General features: G+C 43.9%; 1 long non-coding RNA gene across 19 annotated transcripts in view; it reads left to right on the top strand.

The window, feature by feature from the left end:
• Window positions 1–22,638, top strand: part of LOC307181459 — a 1,863,373-nt gene that overhangs the window by 1,407,183 nt on the left and 433,552 nt on the right. For all 19 annotated transcript variants that reach the window (XR_013826807.1, XR_013826808.1, XR_013826809.1 and 16 more), the window contains one exon: window positions 18,857–18,942. This is a non-coding gene — a long non-coding RNA (uncharacterized lncRNA). The remainder of the gene's footprint in view (window positions 1–18,856; window positions 18,943–22,638) is intronic.

Genomic DNA, 22,638 nt, shown 5'->3' with positions numbered 1-22,638 from the left:
CAACTTCTTTATCCATTTTTCAATTTCTGCGATGTTGAACTTGTACTGTAAACGAGGTTCTTGTAAACAGAGCCATTCCAAACTTTGGAGTGGCTGTGTCTTTTTGATTTTAAATTCCCTAAGCTATAGGACCATAAGTGGAAGTGCCCTAGGCTCTGTTGCTTTGTTTTTTAGATGTTTCAGGAAACACCATACACTTCTCCCGAGTGGTTGTTGGCAATTTACATCCCACCCATCAGCATAACAAGGCTCCCAGTTCTCCATGGCCTGTCCTGCCTTTCTGGATTTTACACTTTTTTCAGATGGCCCTTTTGACCGGGGGGAAGTGAGACTTCATTGTAGTGCAGATTTCCTTTGCAAGCTTGCTTGGTTGGCCAAAAAGGGCGTATGCGTTTTTTCCTGAATATATTCAGGAAAAAACGCATACGCCCTTTTTGGCCAAGTGCATCATTGTGGACGTTCTGCCTCTTTTCCTATGCTTTCAATGCAATTCCAGTCTACCTCCTGAAATCGGTTTCCTGCAATTCTGCCCCGCTTTCAAGTCCTCTTGGCAGCCTTACTTCAGTCTATTTTTGGACGATAGCTGTCATTTATAACTCTGCAGGTTTGTGAATTACAGTGCCCCTGAGCTCCTTTCTTCAACTCGCTTTCTTTTGAGCTGGCCGCAACACCGCAGGATGGCTTCAGGCCCTAATCTGGTTCCGGCACGGCACACTGAGCCTTTGGTTATTTCCTCTTCCTGGTGGGAAATGAGAGTTAAAATTGTCCGTCCAGACACCTCCAGCTAGCCTCTCATTGGTTCTCGCTATTCCTGTTCATCTTCCGCAGAAATTGCAAACTGGGCCAAACAGGAGGTTAAAGGCGCTGACTTTCCAAGTGGGGAGAGTGTTAGTAAAACATCTGGAATGTTGCACCCGAGTACCAGGGGAGGAAAACTGAGACATATTTGAACACGTCTCCCGTTCACATGGTTGATCATACTTGGGTTCCACATGCATGTTTTAGCTGAAGGAAGAATACCTAAAACCTGGGTAGTTGAAACCCGTGGAATGGGTACCATGCAATATGACTTGAAAGGGTCTTCATTTGCTCACCGAACCTCTCCAATCCTATCACTGCTGCGTTTATGCCCCTGTACACATGCTTGATTTTGTTTCGGCGACATAGCAATCCATAGGTTTTAAGATACTTACTAGTCAGGTACATTCTTAGGCGTTTAATATGCGGTGTTGAGTCCATTTCGTTGAGCAAGGAGTAGCTCTTGTCTATTCCATATTTGGCTTAAGGAACTTTATCTGTGCTCATGTCAATCTCTGGTTTTATACAGCACCCCAACTCACCTTTCCCCTTAAGCAAGCATAAGTTGGTTTTCTAAATTTGAGACCCTGTTCTGTTCTGTAATTCAGTTCCTGTGTAGCCAAGTTTACATTCCGTGTATTACTGATATCTTATGATGTTTCTTTTTCTGTGTGACTTATTTCAGTTAGAATCATCATACCTGAATCCACTCATTGTGCTGCTAAGGGCCTGATGACACAGATTTCATTGCTGAGTGATATTGCTTTCTAAGTAAATACCACAACTTCTTTATCCATTTTTCACTTTCTGTGATATTGAACTTGTACGGTAAACGAGGTTCTTGTAAACGGAGGCGTCCCAAACTTTGGGGTGGCTGTGTCTTTTTGATTTTAATTTCCCTAAGCTATAGGACCATAAGTGGAAGTGCCCTAGGCTCTGTTGCTTTGTTTTTTAGATGTTTCAGGAAACACCATACACATCTCCGGAGTGGTTGTTGGCAATTTACATCCCGCCCATCAGCATAACAAGGCTCCCAGTTCTCCATGGCCTGTCCTGCCTTTCTGGATTTTACACTTTTTTCAGATGGCCCTTTTGACCGGGGGGAAGTGAGACTTCATTGTAGTGCAGATTTCCTTTGCAAGCTTGCTTGGTTGGCCAAAAAGGGCGTATGCGTTTTTTCCTGAATATATTCAGGAAAAAACGCATACGCCCTTTTTGGCCAAGTGCATCATTGTGGACGTTCTGCCTCTTTTCCTATGCTTTCAATGCAATTCCAGTCTACCTCCTGAAATCGGTTTCCTGCAATTCTGCCCCGCTTTCAAGTCCTCTTGGCAGCCTTACTTCAGTCTATTTTTGGACGATAGCTGTCATTTATAACTCTGCAGGTTTGTGAATTATAGTGCCCCTGAGCTCCTTTCTTCAACTCGGTTTCTTTTGAGCTGGCCGCAACACCGCAGGATGGCTTCAGGCCCTAATCTGGTTCCGGTACGGCACGCTGAGCCTTTGGTTATTTCCTCTTCCTGTTGGGAAATGAGAGTTAAATTTGCCCGTCCAGACACCTCCAGCTAGCCTCTCATTGGTTCTCGCTATTCCTGTTCATCTTCCGCAGAAATTGCAAACTGGGCCAAACAGGAGGTTAAAGGGACTGACTCTCCAAGTGGGGAGAGTGTTAGTAAAGCGTCTGGAATGTTGCACCCGAGTACCAGGGGAGGAAAACTGAGACATATTTGAACACGTCTCCCGATCACATGGTTGATCATACTCTGGGTTCCACATGCATATTTTTGCTGAAGGAAGAATACCTAAAACCTGGGTAGTTGAAACCCGTGGAATGGGTACCATGCAATATGACTTGAAAGGGTCTTCATTTGCTCACCGAACCTCTCCAATCCTATCACTGCTGCGTTTATGCCCCTGTACACATGCTTGATTCTCTTTTGGAGACATAGCAATCCATAGGTTTTAAGATACATACAAGTCAGGTACATTCTTAGGCGTTTAATATGCGGTGTTGAGTCCATTTCATTGAGCAAGGAGTAGCTCTTGTCTATTCCATATTTGGCTTAAGGAACTTTATCTGTGCTCATTTCAATCTCTGGTTTTATGCAGCACCCCAACTCCCCTTTACCCTTAAGCAAGCATAAGTTGTTTTTCTAAATTTGAGTCCCTGTTCTGTTCTGTAATTCAGTTCCTGTGTAGCCAAGTTTACATTCCGTGTATTACTGATATCTTATGATGTTTCTTTTTCTGTGTGACTTACTTTAGTTAGAATCATCATACCTGAATCCACTCATTGTGCTGCTAAGGGCCTGATGACACAGATTTCATTGCTGAGTGATATTGCTTTGTAAGTAAATACCACAACTTCTTTATCCATTTTTCACTTTCTGCGATGTTGAACTTGTACTGTAAACGAGGTTCTTGTAAACAGAGCCGTTCCAAACTTTGGGGTGGCTGTGTCTTTTTGATTTTAATTTCCCTAAGCTATAGGACCATAAATGGAAGTGCCCTAGGTTCTGTTGCTTTGTTTTTTAGATGTTTCAGGAAGCACCATACACTTCTCCCGAGTGGTTGTTGGCAATTTACATCCCGCCCATCAGCATAACAAGGCTCCCAGTTCTCCATGGCCTGTCCTGCCTTTCTGGATTTTACACTTTTTTCAGATGGCCCTTTTGACCGGGGGGAAGTGAGACTTCATTGTAGTGCAGATTTCCTTTGCAAGCTTGCTTGGTTGGCCAAAAAGGGCGTATGCGTTTTTTCCTGAATATATTCAGGAAAAAACGCATACGCCCTTTTTGGCCAAGTGCATCATTGTGGACGTTCTGCCTCTTTTCCTATGCTTTCAATGCAATTCCAGTCTACCTCCTGAAATCGGTTTCCTGCAATTCTGCCCCGCTTTCAAGTCCTCTTGGCAGCCTTACTTCAGTCTATTTTTGGACGATAGCTGTCATTTATAACTCTGCAGGTTTGTGAATTACAGTGCCCCTGAGCTCCTTTCTTCAACTCGCTTTCTTTTGAGCTGGCCGCAACACCGCAGGATGGCTTCAGGCCCTAATCTGGTTGCGGCCCGGCATGCTGAGCCTTTGGTTAATTCCTCTTCCTGGTGGGAAATGAGAGTTAAATTTGCCCGTCCAGACACCTCCAGCTATCCTCTCATTGGTTCTCGCTATTCCTGTTCATCTTCCGCAGAAATTGCAAACTGGGCCAAACAGGAGGTTAAAGGCGCTGACTCTCCAAGTGGGGAGAGTGTTAGTAAAGCGTCTGGAATGTTGCACCCGAGTACCAGGGGAGGAAAACTGAGACATATTTGAACACGTCTCCCGATCACATGGTTGATCATACTTGGGTTCCACATGCATGTTTTAGCTGAAGGAAGAATACCTTAAACCTGGAGAGTTGAGACCCGTGGAATGGGTTCCATGCAATATGACTTCAAAGGGTCTTCATTTGCTCACCGAACCTCTCCAATCCTATCACTGCTGCGTTTATGCCCCTGTACACATGCTTGATTCTCTTTCGGAGACATAGCAATCCATAGGTTTTAAGATACTTACTAGTCAGGTACATTCTTAGGCGTTTAATATGCGGTGTTGAGTCCATTTCGTTGAGCAAGGAGTAGCTCTTGTCTATTCCATATTTGGCTTAAGGAACTTTATCTGTGCTCATTTCAATCTCTGGTTTTATGCAGCACCCCAACTCACCTTTACCCTTAAGCAAGAATAAGTTGGTTTTCTAAATTTGAGACCCTGTTCTGTTCTGTAATACAGTTCCTGTGTAGCCAAGTTTACATTCCGTGTATTACTGATATCTTATGATGTTTCTTTTTCTGTGTGACTTATTTCAGTTAGAATCATCGTACCTGAATCCACTCATTGTGCTGCTAAGGGCCTGATGACACAGATTTCATTGCTGAGTGATATTGCTTTGTAAGTAAATACCACAACTTCTTTATCCATTTTTCACTTTCTGCGATGTTGAACTTGTACTGTAAACGAGGTTCTTGTAAACAGAGCCGTTCCAAACTTTGGGGTGGCTGTGTCTTTTTGATTTTAATTTCCCTAAGCTATAGGACCATAAGTGGAAGTGCCCTAGGTTCTGTTGCTTTGTTTTTTAGATGTTTCAGGAAACACCATACACTTCTCCCGAGTGGTTGTTGGCAATTTACATCCCGCCCATCAGCATAACAAGGCTCCCAGTTCTCCATGGCCTGTCCTGCCTTTCTGGATTTTACACTTTTTTCAGATGGCCCTTTTGACCGGGGGGAAGTGAGACTTCATTGTAGTGCAGATTTCCTTTGCAAGCTTGCTTGGTTGGCCAAAAAGGGCGTATGCGTTTTTTCCTGAATATATTCAGGAAAAAACGCATACGCCCTTTTTGGCCAAGTGCATCATTGTGGACGTTCTGCCTCTTTTCCTATGCTTTCAATGCAATTCCAGTCTACCTCCTGAAATCGGTTTCCTGCAATTCTGCCCCGCTTTCAAGTCCTCTTGGCAGCCTTACTTCAGTCTATTTTTGGACGATAGCTGTCATTTATAACTCTGCAGGTTTGTGAATTACAGTGCCCCTGAGCTCCTTTCTTCAACTCGCTTTCTTTTGAGCTGGCCGCAACACCGCAGGATGGCTTCAGGCCCTAATCTGGTTGCGGCCCGGCATGCTGAGCCTTTGGTTAATTCCTCTTCCTGGTGGGAAATGAGAGTTAAATTTGCCCGTCCAGACACCTCCAGCTAGCCTCTCATTGGTTCTCGCTATTCCTGTTCATCTTCCGCAGAAATTGCAAACTGGGCCAAACAGGAGGTTAAAGGCGCTGACTCTCCAAGTGGGGAGAGTGTTAGTAAAGCGTCTGGAATGTTGCACCCGAGTACCAGGGTACGAAAACTGAGACATATTTGAACACGTCTCCCGATCACATGGTTGATCATACTTGGGTTCCACATGCATGTTTTAGCTGAAGGAAGAATACCTTAAACCTGGAGAGTTGAGACCCGTGTAATGGGTACCATGCAATATGACTTCAAAGGGTCTTCATTTGCTCACCGAACCTCTCCAATCCTATCACTGCTGCGTTTATGCCCCTGTACACATGCTTGATTCTCTTTCGGAGACATAGCAATCCATAGGTTTTAAGATACTTACTAGTCAGGTACATTCTTAGGCGTTTAATATGCGGTGTTGAGTCCATTTCGTTGAGCAAGGAGTAGCTCTTGTCTATTCCATATTTGGCTTAAGGAACTTTATCTGTGCTCATTTCAATCTCTGGTTTTATGCAGCACCCCAACTCACCTTTCCCCTTAAGCAAGCATAAGTTGGTTTTCTAAATTTGAGACCCTGTTCTGTTCTGTAATTCAGTTCCTGTGTAGCCAAGTTTACATTCCGTGTATTACTGATATCTTATGATGTTTCTTTTTCTGTGTGACTTATTTCAGTTAGAATCATCATACCTGAATCCACTCATTGTGCTGCTAAGGGCCTGATGACACAGATTTCATTGCTGAGTGATATTGCTTTGTAAGTAAATACCACAACTTCTTTATCCATTTTTCAATTTCTGCGATGTTGAACTTGTACTGTAAACGAGGTTCTTGTAAACAGAGCCATTCCAAACTTTGGAGTGGCTGTGTCTTTTTGATTTTAAATTCCCTAAGCTATAGGACCATAAGTGGAAGTGCCCTAGGCTCTGTTGCTTTGTTTTTTAGATGTTTCAGGAAACACCATACACTTCTCCCGAGTGGTTGTTGGCAATTTACATCCCACCCATCAGCATAACAAGGCTCCCAGTTCTCCATGGCCTGTCCTGCCTTTCTGGATTTTACACTTTTTTCAGATGGCCCTTTTGACCGGGGGGAAGTGAGACTTCATTGTAGTGCAGATTTCCTTTGCAAGCTTGCTTGGTTGGCCAAAAAGGGCGTGTGCGTTTTTTACTGAATATATTCAGGAAAAAACGCATACGCCCTTTTTGGCCAAGTGCATCATTGTGGACGTTCTGCCTCTTTTCCTATGCTTTCAATGCAATTCCAGTCTACCTCCTGAAATCGGTTTCCTGCAATTCTGCCCCGCTTTCAAGTCCTCTTGGCAGCCTTACTTCAGTCTATTTTTGGACGATAGCTGTCATTTATAACTCTGCAGGTTTGTGAATTACAGTGCCCCTGAGCTCCTTTCTTCAACTCGCTTTCTTTTGAGCTGGCCGCAACACCGCAGGATGGCTTCAGGCCCTAATCTGGTTCCGGCACGGCACACTGAGCCTTTGGTTATTTCCTCTTCCTGGTGGGAAATGAGAGTTAAAATTGTCCGTCCAGACACCTCCAGCTAGCCTCTCATTGGTTCTCGCTATTCCTGTTCATCTTCCGCAGAAATTGCAAACTGGGCCAAACAGGAGGTTAAAGGCGCTGACTTTCCAAGTGGGGAGAGTGTTAGTAAAACATCTGGAATGTTGCACCCGAGTACCAGGGGAGGAAAACTGAGACATATTTGAACACGTCTCCCGTTCACATGGTTGATCATACTTGGGTTCCACATGCATGTTTTAGCTGAAGGAAGAATACCTAAAACCTGGGTAGTTGAAACCCGTGGAATGGGTACCATGCAATATGACTTGAAAGGGTCTTCATTTGCTCACCGAACCTCTCCAATCCTATCACTGCTGCGTTTATGCCCCTGTACACATGCTTGATTTTGTTTCGGCGACATAGCAATCCATAGGTTTTAAGATACTTACTAGTCAGGTACATTCTTAGGCGTTTAATATGCGGTGTTGAGTCCATTTCGTTGAGCAAGGAGTAGCTCTTGTCTATTCCATATTTGGCTTAAGGAACTTTATCTGTGCTCATTTCAATCTCTGGTTTTATGCAGCACCCCAACTCCCCTTTACCCTTAAGCAAGCATAAGTTGTTTTTCTAAATTTGAGTCCCTGTTCTGTTCTGTAATTCAGTTCCTGTGTAGCCAAGTTTACATTCCGTGTATTACTGATATCTTATGATGTTTCTTTTTCTGTGTGACTTACTTTAGTTAGAATCATCATACCTGAATCCACTCATTGTGCTGCTAAGGGCCTGATGACACAGATTTCATTGCTGAGTGATATTGCTTTGTAAGTAAATACCACAACTTCTTTATCCATTTTTCACTTTCTGCGATGTTGAACTTGTACTGTAAACGAGGTTCTTGTAAACAGAGCCGTTCCAAACTTTGGGGTGGCTGTGTCTTTTTGATTTTAATTTCCCTAAGCTATAGGACCATAAATGGAAGTGCCCTAGGTTCTGTTGCTTTGTTTTTTAGATGTTTCAGGAAGCACCATACACTTCTCCCGAGTGGTTGTTGGCAATTTACATCCCGCCCATCAGCATAACAAGGCTCCCAGTTCTCCATGGCCTGTCCTGCCTTTCTGGATTTTACACTTTTTTCAGATGGCCCTTTTGACCGGGGGGAAGTGAGACTTCATTGTAGTGCAGATTTCCTTTGCAAGCTTGCTTGGTTGGCCAAAAAGGGCGTATGCGTTTTTTCCTGAATATATTCAGGAAAAAACGCATACGCCCTTTTTGGCCAAGTGCATCATTGTGGACGTTCTGCCTCTTTTCCTATGCTTTCAATGCAATTCCAGTCTACCTCCTGAAATCGGTTTCCTGCAATTCTGCCCCGCTTTCAAGTCCTCTTGGCAGCCTTACTTCAGTCTATTTTTGGACGATAGCTGTCATTTATAACTCTGCAGGTTTGTGAATTACAGTGCCCCTGAGCTCCTTTCTTCAACTCGCTTTCTTTTGAGCTGGCCGCAACACCGCAGGATGGCTTCAGGCCCTAATCTGGTTGCGGCCCGGCATGCTGAGCCTTTGGTTAATTCCTCTTCCTGGTGGGAAATGAGAGTTAAATTTGCCCGTCCAGACACCTCCAGCTAGCCTCTCATTGGTTCTCGCTATTCCTGTTCATCTTCCGCAGAAATTGCAAACTGGGCCAAACAGGAGGTTAAAGGCGCTGACTCTCCAAGTGGGGAGAGTGTTAGTAAAGCGTCTGGAATGTTGCACCCGAGTACCAGGGGAGGAAAACTGAGACATATTTGAACACGTCTCCCGATCACATGGTTGATCATACTTGGGTTCCACATGCATGTTTTAGCTGAAGGAAGAATACCTTAAACCTGGAGAGTTGAGACCCGTGGAATGGGTTCCATGCAATATGACTTCAAAGGGTCTTCATTTGCTCACCGAACCTCTCCAATCCTATCACTGCTGCGTTTATGCCCCTGTACACATGCTTGATTCTCTTTCGGAGACATAGCAATCCATAGGTTTTAAGATACTTACTAGTCAGGTACATTCTTAGGCGTTTAATATGCGGTGTTGAGTCCATTTCGTTGAGCAAGGAGTAGCTCTTGTCTATTCCATATTTGGCTTAAGGAACTTTATCTGTGCTCATTTCAATCTCTGGTTTTATGCAGCACCCCAACTCACCTTTACCCTTAAGCAAGAATAAGTTGGTTTTCTAAATTTGAGACCCTGTTCTGTTCTGTAATACAGTTCCTGTGTAGCCAAGTTTACATTCCGTGTATTACTGATATCTTATGATGTTTCTTTTTCTGTGTGACTTATTTCAGTTAGAATCATCGTACCTGAATCCACTCATTGTGCTGCTAAGGGCCTGATGACACAGATTTCATTGCTGAGTGATATTGCTTTGTAAGTAAATACCACAACTTCTTTATCCATTGTTCACTTTCTGCGATGTTGAACTTGTACTGTAAACGAGGTTCTTGTAAACAGAGCCGTTCCAAACTTTGGGGTGGCTGTGTCTTTTTGATTTTAATTTCCCTAAGCTATAGGACCATAAGTGGAAGTGCCCTAGGTTCTGTTGCTTTGTTTTTTAGATGTTTCAGGAAACACCATACACTTCTCCCGAGTGGTTGTTGGCAATTTACATCCCGCCCATCAGCATAACAAGGCTCCCAGTTCTCCATGGCCTGTCCTGCCTTTCTGGATTTTACACTTTTTTCAGATGGCCCTTTTGACCGGGGGGAAGTGAGACTTCATTGTAGTGCAGATTTCCTTTGCAAGCTTGCTTGGTTGGCCAAAAAGGGCGTATGCGTTTTTTCCTGAATATATTCAGGAAAAAACGCATACGCCCTTTTTGGCCAAGTGCATCATTGTGGACGTTCTGCCTCTTTTCCTATGCTTTCAATGCAATTCCAGTCTACCTCCTGAAATCGGTTTCCTGCAATTCTGCCCCGCTTTCAAGTCCTCTTGGCAGCCTTACTTCAGTCTATTTTTGGACGATAGCTGTCATTTATAACTCTGCAGGTTTGTGAATTACAGTGCCCCTGAGCTCCTTTCTTCAACTCGCTTTCTTTTGAGCTGGCCGCAACACCGCAGGATGGCTTCAGGCCCTAATCTGGTTCTGGCATGGCACGCTGAGCCTTTGGTTAATTCCTCTTCCTGGTGGGAAATGAGAGTTAAATTTGCCCGTCCAGACACCTCCAGCTAGTCTCCATTGGTTCTCGCTATTCCTGTTCATCTTCCGCAGAAATTGCAAACTGGGCCAAACAGGAGGTTAAAGGGACTGACTCTCCAAGTGGGGAGAGTGTTAGTAAAGCGTCTGGAATGTTGCACCCGAGTACCAGGGTACGAAAACTGAGACATATTTGAACACGTCTCCCGATCACATGGTTGATCATACTCTAGGTTCCACATGCATGTTTTAGCTGAAGGAAGAATACCTTAAACCTGGGTAGTTGAAACCCGTGGAATGGGTACCATGCAATATGACTTCAAAGGGTCTTCATTTGCTCACCGAACCTCTCCAATCCTATCACTGCTGCGTTTATGCCCCTGTACACATGCTTGATTCTCTTTCGGAGACATAGCAATCCATAGGTTTTACGATACTTACTAGTCAGGTACATTCTTAGGCGTTTAATATGCGGTGTTGAGTCCATTTCGTTGAGCAAGGAGTAGCTCTTGTCTCTTCCATATTTGACTTAAGGAACTTTATCTGTGCTCATTTCAATCTCTGGTTTTATGCAGCACCCCAACTCACCTTTACCCTTAAGCAAGCATAAGTTGGTTTTCTAAATTTGAGACCCTGTTCTGTTCTGTAATTCAGTTCCTGTGTAGCCAAGTTTACATTCCGTGTATTACTGATATCTTATGATGTTTCTTTTTCTGTGTGACTTATTTCAGTTAGAATCATCATACCTGAATCCACTCATTGTGATGCTAAGGGCCTGATGACATAGATTTCATTGCTGAGTGATATTGCTTTGTAAGTGAATACCACAACTTCTTTATCCATTTTTCACTTTCTGCGATGTTGAACTTGTACTGTAAACGAGGTTCTTGTAAACAGAGGCGTCCCAAACTTTGGGGTGGCTGTGTCTTTTTGATTTTAATTTCCCTAAGCTATAGGACCATAAGTGGCAGTGCCCTAGGCTCTGTTGCTTTGTTTTTTAGATGTTTCAGGAAACACCATACACTTCTCCCGAGTGGTTGTTGGCAATTTACATCCCGCCCATCAGCATAACAAGGCTCCCAGTTCTCCATGGCCTGTCCTGCCTTTCTGGATTTTACACTTTTTTCAGATGGCCCTTTTGACCGGGGGGAAGTGAGACTTCATTGTAGTGCAGATTTCCTTTGCAAGCTTGCTTGGTTGGCCAAAAAGGGCGTATGCGTTTTTTCCTGAATATATTCAGGAAAAAACGCATACGCCCTTTTTGGCCAAGTGCATCAATGTGGACGTTCTGCCTCTTTTCCTATGCTTTCAATGCAATTCCAGTCTACCTCCTGAAATCGGTTTTCTGCAATTCTGCCCCGCTTTCAAGTCCTCTTGGCAGCCTTACTTCAGTCTATTTTTGGACAATAGCTGTCATTTATAACTCTGCAGGTTTGTGAATTACAGTGCCCCTGAGCTCCTTTCTTCAACTCGCTTTCTTGTGACCTGGCCGCAACACCGCAGGATGGCTTCAGGCCCTAATCTGGTTCCGGCACGGCACGCTGAGCCTTTCGTTATTTCCTCTTCCTGGTGGGAAATGAGAGTTAAATTTGCCCGTCCAGACACCTCCAGCTAGTCTCTCATTGGTTCTCGCTAATCCTGTTCATCTTCCGCAGAAATTGCAAACTGGGCCAAACAGGAGGTTAAAGGCGCTGACTCTCCAAGTGGGGAGAGTGTTCGTAAAGCGTCTGGAATGTTGCACCCGAGTACCAGGGGAGGAAAACTGAGACATATTTGAACACGTCTCCCGTTCACATGGTTGATCATACTTGGGTTCCACATGCATGTTTTAGCTGAAGGAAGAATACCTTAAACCTGGAGAGTTAAGACCCGTGTAATGGGTACCATGCAATATGACTTCAAAGGGTCTTCATTTGCTCACCAAACCTCTCCAATCCTATCACTGCTGCGTTTATGCCCCTGTACACATGCTTGATTCTCTTTCGGAGACATAGCAATCCATAGGTTTTAAGATACTTACTAGTCAGGTACATTCTTAGGCGTTTAATATGCGGTGTTGAGTCCATTTCGTTGAGCAAGGAGTAGCTCTTGTCTATTCCATATTTGGCTTAAGGAACTTTATCTGTGCTCATTTCAATCTCTGGTTTTATGCAGCACCCCAACTCACCTTTACCCTTAAGCAAGCATAAGTTGGTTTTCTAAATTTGAGACCCTGTTCTGTTCTGTAATTCAGTTCCTGTGTAGCCAAGTTTACATTCCGTGTATTACTGATATCTTATGATGTTTCTTTTTCTGTGTGACTTACTTCAGTTAGAATCATCATACCTGAATCCACTCATTGTGCTGCTAAGGGCCTGATGACACAGATTTCATTGCTGAGTGATATTGCTTTGTAAGTAAATACCACAACTTCTTTATCCATTTTTCACTTTCTGCGATGTTGAACTTGTACTGTAAACGAGGTTCTTGTAAACAGAGCCGTTCCAAACTTTGGGGTGGCTGTGTCTTTTTGATTTTAATTTCCCTAAGCTATAGGACCATAAGTGGAAGTGCCCTAGGTTCTGTTGCTTTGTTTTTTAGATGTTTCAGGAAACACCATACACTTCTCCCGAGTGGTTGTTGGCAATTTACATCCCGCCCATCAGCATAACAAGGCTCCCAGTTCTCCATGGCCTGTCCTGCCTTTCTGGATTTTACACTTTTTTCAGATGGCCCTTTTGACCGGGGGGAAGTGAGACTTCATTGTAGTGCAGATTTCCTTTGCAAGCTTGCTTGGTTGGCCAAAAAGGGCGTATGCGTTTTTTCCTGAATATATTCAGGAAAAAACGCATACGCCCTTTTTGGCCAAGTGCATCATTGTGGACGTTCTGCCTCTTCTCCTATGCTTTCAATGCAATTCCAGTCTACCTCCTGAAATCGGTTTCCTGCAATTCTGCCCCGCTTTCAAGTCCTCTTGGCAGCCTTACTTCAGTCTATTTTTGGACGATAGCTGTCATTTATAACTCTGCAGGTTTGTGAATTACAGTGCCCCTGAGCTCCTTTCTTCAACTCGCTTTCTTGTGACCTGGCCGCAACACCGCAGGATGGCTTCAGGCCCTAATCTGGTTCCGGCACGGCACGCTGAGCCTTTGGTTAATTCCTCTTCCTGGTGGGAAATGAGAGTTAAATTTGCCCGTCCAGACACCTCCAGCTAGTCTCTCATTGGTTCTCGCTATTCCTGTTCATCTTCCGCAGAAATTGCAAACTGGGCCAAAGAGGAGGTTAAAGGGACTGACTCTCCAAGTGGGGAGAGTGTTAGTAAAGCCTCTGGAATGTTGCACCCGAGTACCAGGGTACGAAAACTGAGACATATTTGAACACGTCTCCCGATCACATGGTTGATCATACTCTAGGTTCCACATGCATGTTTTAGCTGAAGGAAGAATACCTTAAACCTGGGTAGTTGAAACCCGTGGAATGGGTACCATGCAATATGACTTCAAAGGGTCTTCATTTGCTCACCGAACCTCTCCAATCCTATCACTGCTGCGTTTATGCCCCTGTACACATGCTGGATTCTCTTTTGGAGACATAGCAATCCATAGGTTTTAAGATACTTACTATTCAGGAACATTCTTAGGCGTTTAATATGGGGTGTTGAATCCATTTCGTTGAGCAAGGAGTAGCTCTTGTCTATTCCATATTTGGCTTAAGGAACTTTATCTGTGCTCATTTCAATCTCTGGTTTTATGCAGCACCCCAACTCACCTTTACCCTTAAGCAAGCATAAGTTGGTTTTCTAAATTTGAGACCCTGTTCTGTTCTGTAATTCAGTTCCTGTGTAGCCAAGTTTACATTCCGTGTATTACTGATATCTTATGATGTTTCTTTTTCTGTGTGACTTATTTCAGTTAGAATCATCATACCTGAATCCTCTCATTGTGCTGCTAAGTGCCTGATGACACAGATTTCATTGCTGAGTGATATTGCTTTGTAAGTAAATACCACAACTTCTTTATCCATTTTTCACTTTCTGCGATGTTGAACTTGTACTGTAAACGAGGTTCTTGAAAACAGAGCCGTTCCAAACTTTGGGGTGGCTGTGTCTTTTTGATTTTAATTTCCCTAAGCTATAGGACCATAAGTGGAAGTGCCCTAGGTTCTGTTGCTTTGTTTTTTAGATGTTTCAGGAAACACCATACACTTCTCCCGAGTGGTTGTTGGCAATTTACATCCCGCCCATCATCATAACAAGGCTCCCAATTCTCCATGGCCTGTCCTGCCTTTCTGGATTTTACACTTTTTTCAGATGGCCCTTTTGACCGGGGGGAAGTGAGACTTCATTGTAGTGCAGATTTCCTTTGCAAGCTTGCTTGGTTGGCCAAAAAGGGCGTATGCGTTTTTTCCTGAATATATTCAGGAAAAAACGCATACGCCCTTTTTGGCCAAGTGCATCATTGTGGACGTTCTGCCTCTTCTCCTATGCTTTCAAAGCAATTACAGTCTACCTCCTGAAATCGGTTTCCTGCAATTCTGCCCCACTTTCAAGTCCTCTTGGCAGCCTTACTTCAGTCTATTTTTGGACGATAGCTGTCATTTATAACTCTGCAGGTTCGTGCATTACAGTGCCCCTGAGCTCCTTTCTTCAACTTGCTTTCTTGTGACCTGGCCGCAACACCGCAGGATGGCTTCAGGCCCTAATCTGGTTCCGGTACGGCACGCTGAGCCTTTGGTTATTTCCTCTTCCTGGTGGGAAATGAGAGTTAAATTTGCCCGTCCAGACACCTCCAGCTAGCCTCTCATTGGTTCTCGCTATTCCTGTTCATCTTCCGCAGAAATTGCAAACTGGGCCAAACAGGAGTTTAAAGGCGCTGACTCTCCAAGTGGGGAGAGTGTTAGTAAAGCGTCTGGAATGTTGCACCCGAGTAACAGGGGAGGAAACCTGAGACATATTTGAACACGTCTCCCGTTCACATGGTTGATCATACTTGGGTTCCACATGCATGTTTTAGCTGAAGGAAGAATACCTTAAACCTGGAGAGTTGAGACCCGTGGAATGGGTACCATGCAATATGACTTCAAAGGGTCTTCATTTGCTCACCGAACCTCTCCAATCCTATCACTGCTGCGTTTATGCCCCTGTACACATGCTTGATTCTCTTTCGGAGACATAGCAATCCATAGGTTTTACGATACTTACTAGTCAGGTACATTCTTAGGCGTTTAATATGCGGTGTTGAGTCCATTTCGTTGAGCAAGGAGTAGCTCTTGTCTCTTCCATATTTGACTTAAGGAACTTTATCTGTGCTCATTTCAATCTCTGGTTTTATGCAGCACCCCAACTCACCTTTACCCTTAAGCAAGCATAAGTTGGTTTTCTAAATTTGAGACCCTGTTCTGTTCTGTAATTCAGTTCCTGTGTAGCCAAGTTTACATTCCGTGTATTACTGATATCTTATGATGTTTCTTTTTCTGTGTGACTTATTTCAGTTAGAATCATCATACCTGAATCCACTCATTGTGATGCTAAGGGCCTGATGACATAGATTTCATTGCTGAGTGATATTGCTTTGTAAGTGAATACCACAACTTCTTTATCCATTTTTCACTTTCTGCGATGTTGAACTTGTACTGTAAACGAGGTTCTTGTAAACAGAGGCGTCCCAAACTTTGGGGTGGCTGTGTCTTTTTGATTTTCATTTCCCTAAGCTATAGGACCATAAGTGGCAGTGCCCTAGGCTCTGTTGCTTTGTTTTTTAGATGTTTCAGGAAACACCATACACTTCTCCCGAGTGGTTGTTGGCAATTTACATCCCGCCCATCAGCATAACAAGGCTCCCAGTTCTCCATGGCCTGTCCTGCCTTTCTGGATTTTACACTTTTTTCAGATGGCCCTTTTGACCGGGGGGAAGTGAGACTTCATTGTAGTGCAGATTTCCTTTGCAAGCTTGCTTGGTTGGCCAAAAAGGGCGTATGCGTTTTTTCCTGAATATATTCAGGAAAAAACGCATACGCCCTTTTTGGCCAAGTGCATCATTGTGGACGTTCTGCCTCTTCTCCTATGCTTTCAATGCAATTCCAGTCTACCTCCTGAAATCGGTTTCCTGCAATTCTGCCCCGCTTTCAAGTCCTCTTGGCAGCCTTACTTCAGTCTATTTTTGGACGATAGCTGTCATTTATAACTCTGCAGGTTTGTGAATTACAGTGCCCCTGAGCTCCTTTCTTCAACTCGCTTTCTTGTGACCTGGCCGCAACACCGCAGGATGGCTTCAGGCCCTAATCTGGTTCCGGCACGGCACGCTGAGCCTTTGGTTAATTCCTCTTCCTGGTGGGAAATGAGAGTTAAATTTGCCCGTCCAGACACCTCCAGCTAGTCTCTCATTGGTTCTCGCTATTCCTGTTCATCTTCCGCAGAAATTGCAAACTGGGCCAAACAGGAGGTTAAAGGGACTGACTCTCCAAGTGGGGAGAGTGTTAGTAAAGCCTCTGGAATGTTGCACCCGAGTACCAGGGTACGAAAACTGAGACATATTTGAACACGTCTCCCGATCACATGGTTGATCATACTCTAGGTTCCACATGCATGTTTTAGCTGAAGGAAGAATACCTTAAACCTGGGTAGTTGAAACCCGTGGAATGGGTACCATGCAATATGACTTCAAAGGGTCTTCATTTGCTCACCGAACCTCTCCAATCCTATCACTGCTGCGTTTATGCCCCTGTACACATGCTGGATTCTCTTTTGGAGACATAGCAATCCATAGGTTTTAAGATACTTACTAGTCAGGAACATTCTTAGGCGTTTAATATGGGGTGTTGAATCCATTTCGTTGAGCAAGGAGTAGCTCTTGTCTATTCCATATTTGGCTTAAGGAACTTTATCTGTGCTCATTTCAATCTCTGGTTTTATGCAGCACCCCAACTCACCTTTACCCTTAAGCAAGCATAAGTTGGTTTTCTAAATTTGAGACCCTGTTCTGTTCTGTAATTCAGTTCCTGTGTAGCCAAGTTTACATTCCGTGTATTACTGATATCTTATGATGTTTCTTTTTCTGTGTGACTTATTTCAGTTAGAATCATCATACCTGAATCCTCTCATTGTGCTGCTAAGTGCCTGATGACACAGATTTCATTGCTGAGTGATATTGCTTTGTAAGTAAATACCACAACTTCTTTATCCATTTTTCACTTTCTGCGATGTTGAACTTGTACTGTAAACGAGGTTCTTGAAAACAGAGCCGTTCCAAACTTTGGGGTGGCTGTGTCTTTTTGATTTTAATTTCCCTAAGCTATAGGACCATAAGTGGAAGTGCCCTAGGTTCTGTTGCTTTGTTTTTTAGATGTTTCAGGAAACACCATACACTTCTCCCGAGTGGTTGTTGGCAATTTACATCCCGCCCATCATCATAACAAGGCTCCCAATTCTCCATGGCCTGTCCTGCCTTTCTGGATTTTACACTTTTTTCAGATGGCCCTTTTGACCGGGGGGAAGTGAGACTTCATTGTAGTGCAGATTTCCTTTGCAAGCTTGCTTGGTTGGCCAAAAAGGGCGTATGCGTTTTTTCCTGAATATATTCAGGAAAAAACGCATACGCCCTTTTTGGCCAAGTGCATCATTGTGGACGTTCTGCCTCTTCTCCTATGCTTTCAAAGCAATTACAGTCTACCTCCTGAAATCGGTTTCCTGCAATTCTGCCCCACTTTCAAGTCCTCTTGGCAGCCTTACTTCAGTCTATTTTTGGACGATAGCTGTCATTTATAACTCTGCAGGTTCGTGCATTACAGTGCCCCTGAGCTCCTTTCTTCAACTTGCTTTCTTGTGACCTGGCCGCAACACCGCAGGATGGCTTCAGGCCCTAATCTGGTTCTGGCACGGCACGCTGAGCCTTTGGTTATTTCCTTTTCCTGGTGTTAAATGAGAGTTAAATTTACCCGTCCAGACACCTCCAGCTAGTCTCTCATTGGTTCTCGCTATTCCTGTTCATCTTCCGCAGAAATTGCAAACTGGGCCAAACAGGAGGTTAAAGGCGCTGACTCTCCAAGTGGGGAGAGTGTTAGTAAAGCGTCTGGAATGTTGCACCCGAGTACCAGGGGAGGAAAACTGAGACATATTTGAACACGTCTCCCGTTCACATGGTTGATCATACTTGGGTTCCACATGCATGTTTTAGCTGAAGGAAGAATACCGTAAACCTGGAGAGTTAAGACGCGTGTAATGGGTACCATGCAATATGACTTCAAAGGGTCTTCATTTGCTCACCGAACCTCTCCAATCCTATCACTGCTGCGTTTATGCCCCTGTACACATGCTTGATTCTCTTTCGGAGACATAGCAATCCATAAGTTTTTAAGATACTTACTAGTCAGGTACATTCTTAGGCGTTTAATATGCGGTGTTGAGTCCATTTCGTTGAGCAAGGAGTAGCTCTTGTCTATTCCATATTTGACTTAAGGAACTTTATCTGTGCTCATTTCAATCTCTGGTTTTATGCAGCACCCCAACTCACCTTTACCCTTAAGCAAGCATAAGTTGGTTTTCTAAATTTGAGACCCTGTTCTGTTCTGTAATTCAGTTCCTGTGTAGCCAAGTTTACATTCCGTGTATTACTGATATCTTATGATGTTTCTTTTTCTGTGTGACTTACTTCAGTTAGAATCATCATACCTGAATCCACTCATTGTGCTGCTAAGGGCCTGATGACACAGATTTCATTGCTGAGTGATATTGCTTTTTAAGTAAATACCACAACTTCTTTATCCATTTTTCACTTTCTGCGATGTTGAACTTGTACGGTAAACGAGGTTCTTGTAAACAGAGCCGTTCCAAACTTTGGGGTGGCTGTGTCTTTTTGATTTTAGTTTCCCTAAGCTATAGGACCATAAGTGGAAGTGCCCTAGGTTCTGTTGCTTTGTTTTTTAGATGTTTCAGGAAACACCATACACTTCTCCCGAGTGGTTGTTGGCAATTTACATCCCGCCCATCAGCATAACAAGGCTCCCAGTTCTCCATGGCCTGTCCTGCCTTTCTGGATTTTACACTTTTTTCAGATGGCCCTTTTGACCGGGGGGAAGTGAGACTTCATTGTAGTGCAGATTTCCTTTGCAAGCTTGCTTGGTTGGCCAAAAAGGGCGTATGCGTTTTTTCCTGAATATATTCAGGAAAAAACGCATACGCCCTTTTTGGCCAAGTGCATCATTGTGGACGTTCTTCCTCTTTTCCTATGCTTTCAATGCAATTCCAGTCTACCTCCTGAAATCGGTTTCCTGCAATTCTGCCCCGCTTTCAAGTCCTCTTGGCAGCCTTACTTCAGTATATTTTTGGACGATAGCTGTCATTTATAACTGCAGGTTTGTGAATTACAGTGCCCCTGAGCTCCTTTCTTCAACTCGCTTTCTTTTGAGCTGGCCACAACACCGCAGGATGGCTTCAGGCCCTAATCTGGTTCCGGTACGGCACGCTCAGCCTTTGGTTATTTCCTCTTCCTGGTGGGAAATGAGAGTTAAATTTGCCCGTCCAGACACCTCCAGCTAGCCTCTCATTGGTTCTCGCTATTCCTGTTCATCTTCCGCAGAAATTGCAAACTGGGCCAAACAGGAGGTTAAAGGCGCTGACTCTCCAAGTGGGGAGAGTGTTAGTAAAGCGTCTGGAATGTTGCACCCGAGTACCAGGGGAGGAAAACTGAGACATATTTGAACACGTCTCCCGTTCACATGGTTGATCATACTTGGGTTCCACATGCATGTTTTAGCTGAAGGAAGAATACCTAAAACCTGGGTAGTTGAAACCCGTGGAATGGGTACCATGCAATATGACTTCAAAGGTCTTCATTTGCTCACCGAACCTCTCCAATCCTATCACTGCTGCGTTTATGCCCCTGTACACATGCTTGATTCTCTTTCGGAGACATAGCAATCCATAGGTTTTAAGATACTTACTAGTCAGGTACATTCTTAGGCGTTTAATATGCGGTATTGAGTCCATTTCGTTGAGCAAGGAGTAGCTCTTGTCTATTCCATATTTGGCTTAAGGAACTTTATCTGTGCTCATTTCAATCTCTGGTTTTATGCAGCACCCCAACTCACCTTTCCCCTTAAGCAAGCATAAGTTGGTTTTCTAAATTTGAGACCCTGTTCTGTTTTGGAATTCAGTTCCTGTGTAGCCAAGTTTACATTCCGTGTATTACTGATATTTTATGATGTTTCTTTTTCTGTGTGACTTATTTCAGTTAGAATCATCGTACCTGAATCTACTCATTATGCTGCTACGGGCCTGATGACATAGATTTCATTGCTGAGTGATACTGCATTGTACGTAAGTACCACAAGTTCTTTATCCATTTTTCACTTTCTGCGATGTTGAACTTGTACTGTAAACGAGGTTCTTGTAAACAGAGCCGTTCCAAACTTTGCGGTGGCTGTGTCTTTTTGATTTTAATTTCCCTAAGCTATAGGACCATAAGTGGAAGTGCCCTAGGCTCTGTGGCTTTGTTTTTTAGATGTTTCAGGAAACACCATACACTTCTCCTGAGTGGTTGTTGGCAATTTACATCCCGCCCATCAGCATAACAAGGCTCCCAGTTCTCAATGGCCTGTTGCCTTTCTGGATTTTACACTTTTTTCGGATGGCCCTTTTGACCGGGGGGAAGTGAGACTTCATTGTAGTGCAGATTTCCTTTGCAAGCTTGCTTGGTTGGCCAAAAAGTGCGTATGCGTTTTTTCCTGAATATATTCAGGAAAAAACGCATACGCCCTTTTTGGCCAAGTGCATCATTGTGGACGTTCTGCCTCTTTTCCTATGCTTTCAATGCAATTCCAGTCTACCTCCTGAAATCGGTTTCCTGCAATTCTGCCCCGCTTTCAAGTCCTCTTGGCAGCCTTACTTCAGTCTATTTTTGGACGATAGCTGTCATTTATAACTCTGCAGGTTTGTGAATTACAGTGCCCCTGAGCTCCTTTCTTCAACTCGCTTTCTTGTGACCTGGCCGCAACACCGCAGGATGGCTTCAGGCCCTAATCTGGTTCCGGCCCGGCATGCTGAGCCTTTGGTTAATTCCTCTTCCTGGTGGGAAATGAGAGTTAAATTTGCCCGTCCAGACACCTCCAGCTAGTCTCTCATTGGTTCTCGCTATTCCTGTTCATCTTCCGCAGAAATTGCAAACTGGGCCAAACAGGAGGTTAAAGGCGCTGACTCTCCAAGTGGGGAGAGTGTTAGTAAAGCGTCTGGAATGTTGCACCCGAGTACCAGGGGAGGAAAACTGAGACATATTTGAACACGTCTCCCGTTCACATGGTTGATCATACTCTGGGTTCCACATGCATGTTTTAGCTGAAGGAAGAATACCTTAAACCTGGAGAGTTGAGACCCGTGTAATGGGTACCATGCAATATGACATCAAAGGGTCTTCATTTGCTCACCGAACCTCTCCAATCCTATCACTGCTGCGTTTATTCCCCTGTACACACGCTTGATTCTCTTTTGGAGACATAGCAATCCATAGGTTTTAAGATACTTACTAGTCAGGAACATTCTTAGGCGTTTAATATGGGGTGTTGAATCCATTTCGTTGAGCAAGGAGTAGCTCTTGTCTATTCCATATTTGGCTTAAGGAACTTTATCTGTGCTCATTTCAATCTCTGGTTTTATGCAGCACCCCAACTCACCTTTACCCTTAAGCAAGCATAAGTTGGTTTTCTAAATTTGAGACCCTGTTCTGTTCTGTAATTCAGTTCCTGTGTAGCCAAGTTTACATTCCGTGTATTACTGATATCTTATGATGTTTCTTTTTCTGTGTGACTTATTTCAGTTAGAATCATCATACCTGAATCCTCTCATTGTGCTGCTAAGTGCCTGATGACACAGATTTCATTGCTGAGTGATATTGCTTTGTAAGTAAATACCACAACTTCTTTATCCATTTTTCACTTTCTGCGATGTTGAACTTGTACTGTAAACGAGGTTCTTGAAAACAGAGCCGTTCCAAACTTTGGGGTGGCTGTGTCTTTTTGATTTTAATTTCCCTAAGCTATAGGACCATAAGTGGAAGTGCCCTAGGTTCTGTTGCTTTGTTTTTTAGATGTTTCAGGAAACACCATACACTTCTCCCGAGTGGTTGTTGGCAATTTACATCCCGCCCATCATCATAACAAGGCTCCCAATTCTCCATGGCCTGTCCTGCCTTTCTGGATTTTACACTTTTTTCAGATGGCCCTTTTGACCGGGGGGAAGTGAGACTTCATTGTAGTGCAGATTTCCTTTGCAAGCTTGCTTGGTTGGCCAAAAAGGGCGTATGCGTTTTTTCCTAAATATATTCAGGAAAAAACGCATACGCCCTTTTTGGCCAAGTGCATCATTGTGGACGTTCTGCCTCTTCTCCTATGCTTTCAAAGCAATTACAGTCTACCTCCTGAAATCGGTTTCCTGCAATTCTGCCC

The sequence above is a fragment of the Stenella coeruleoalba genome (assembly GCF_951394435.1).
Source record: "Stenella coeruleoalba genome assembly, contig: scaffold_37, whole genome shotgun sequence".
Classification (NCBI taxonomy): domain Eukaryota; kingdom Metazoa; phylum Chordata; class Mammalia; order Artiodactyla; family Delphinidae; genus Stenella; species Stenella coeruleoalba.
Note: the sequence above shows the minus strand (reverse complement) of the source record. Positions and strands in the feature narration are given on the sequence as shown.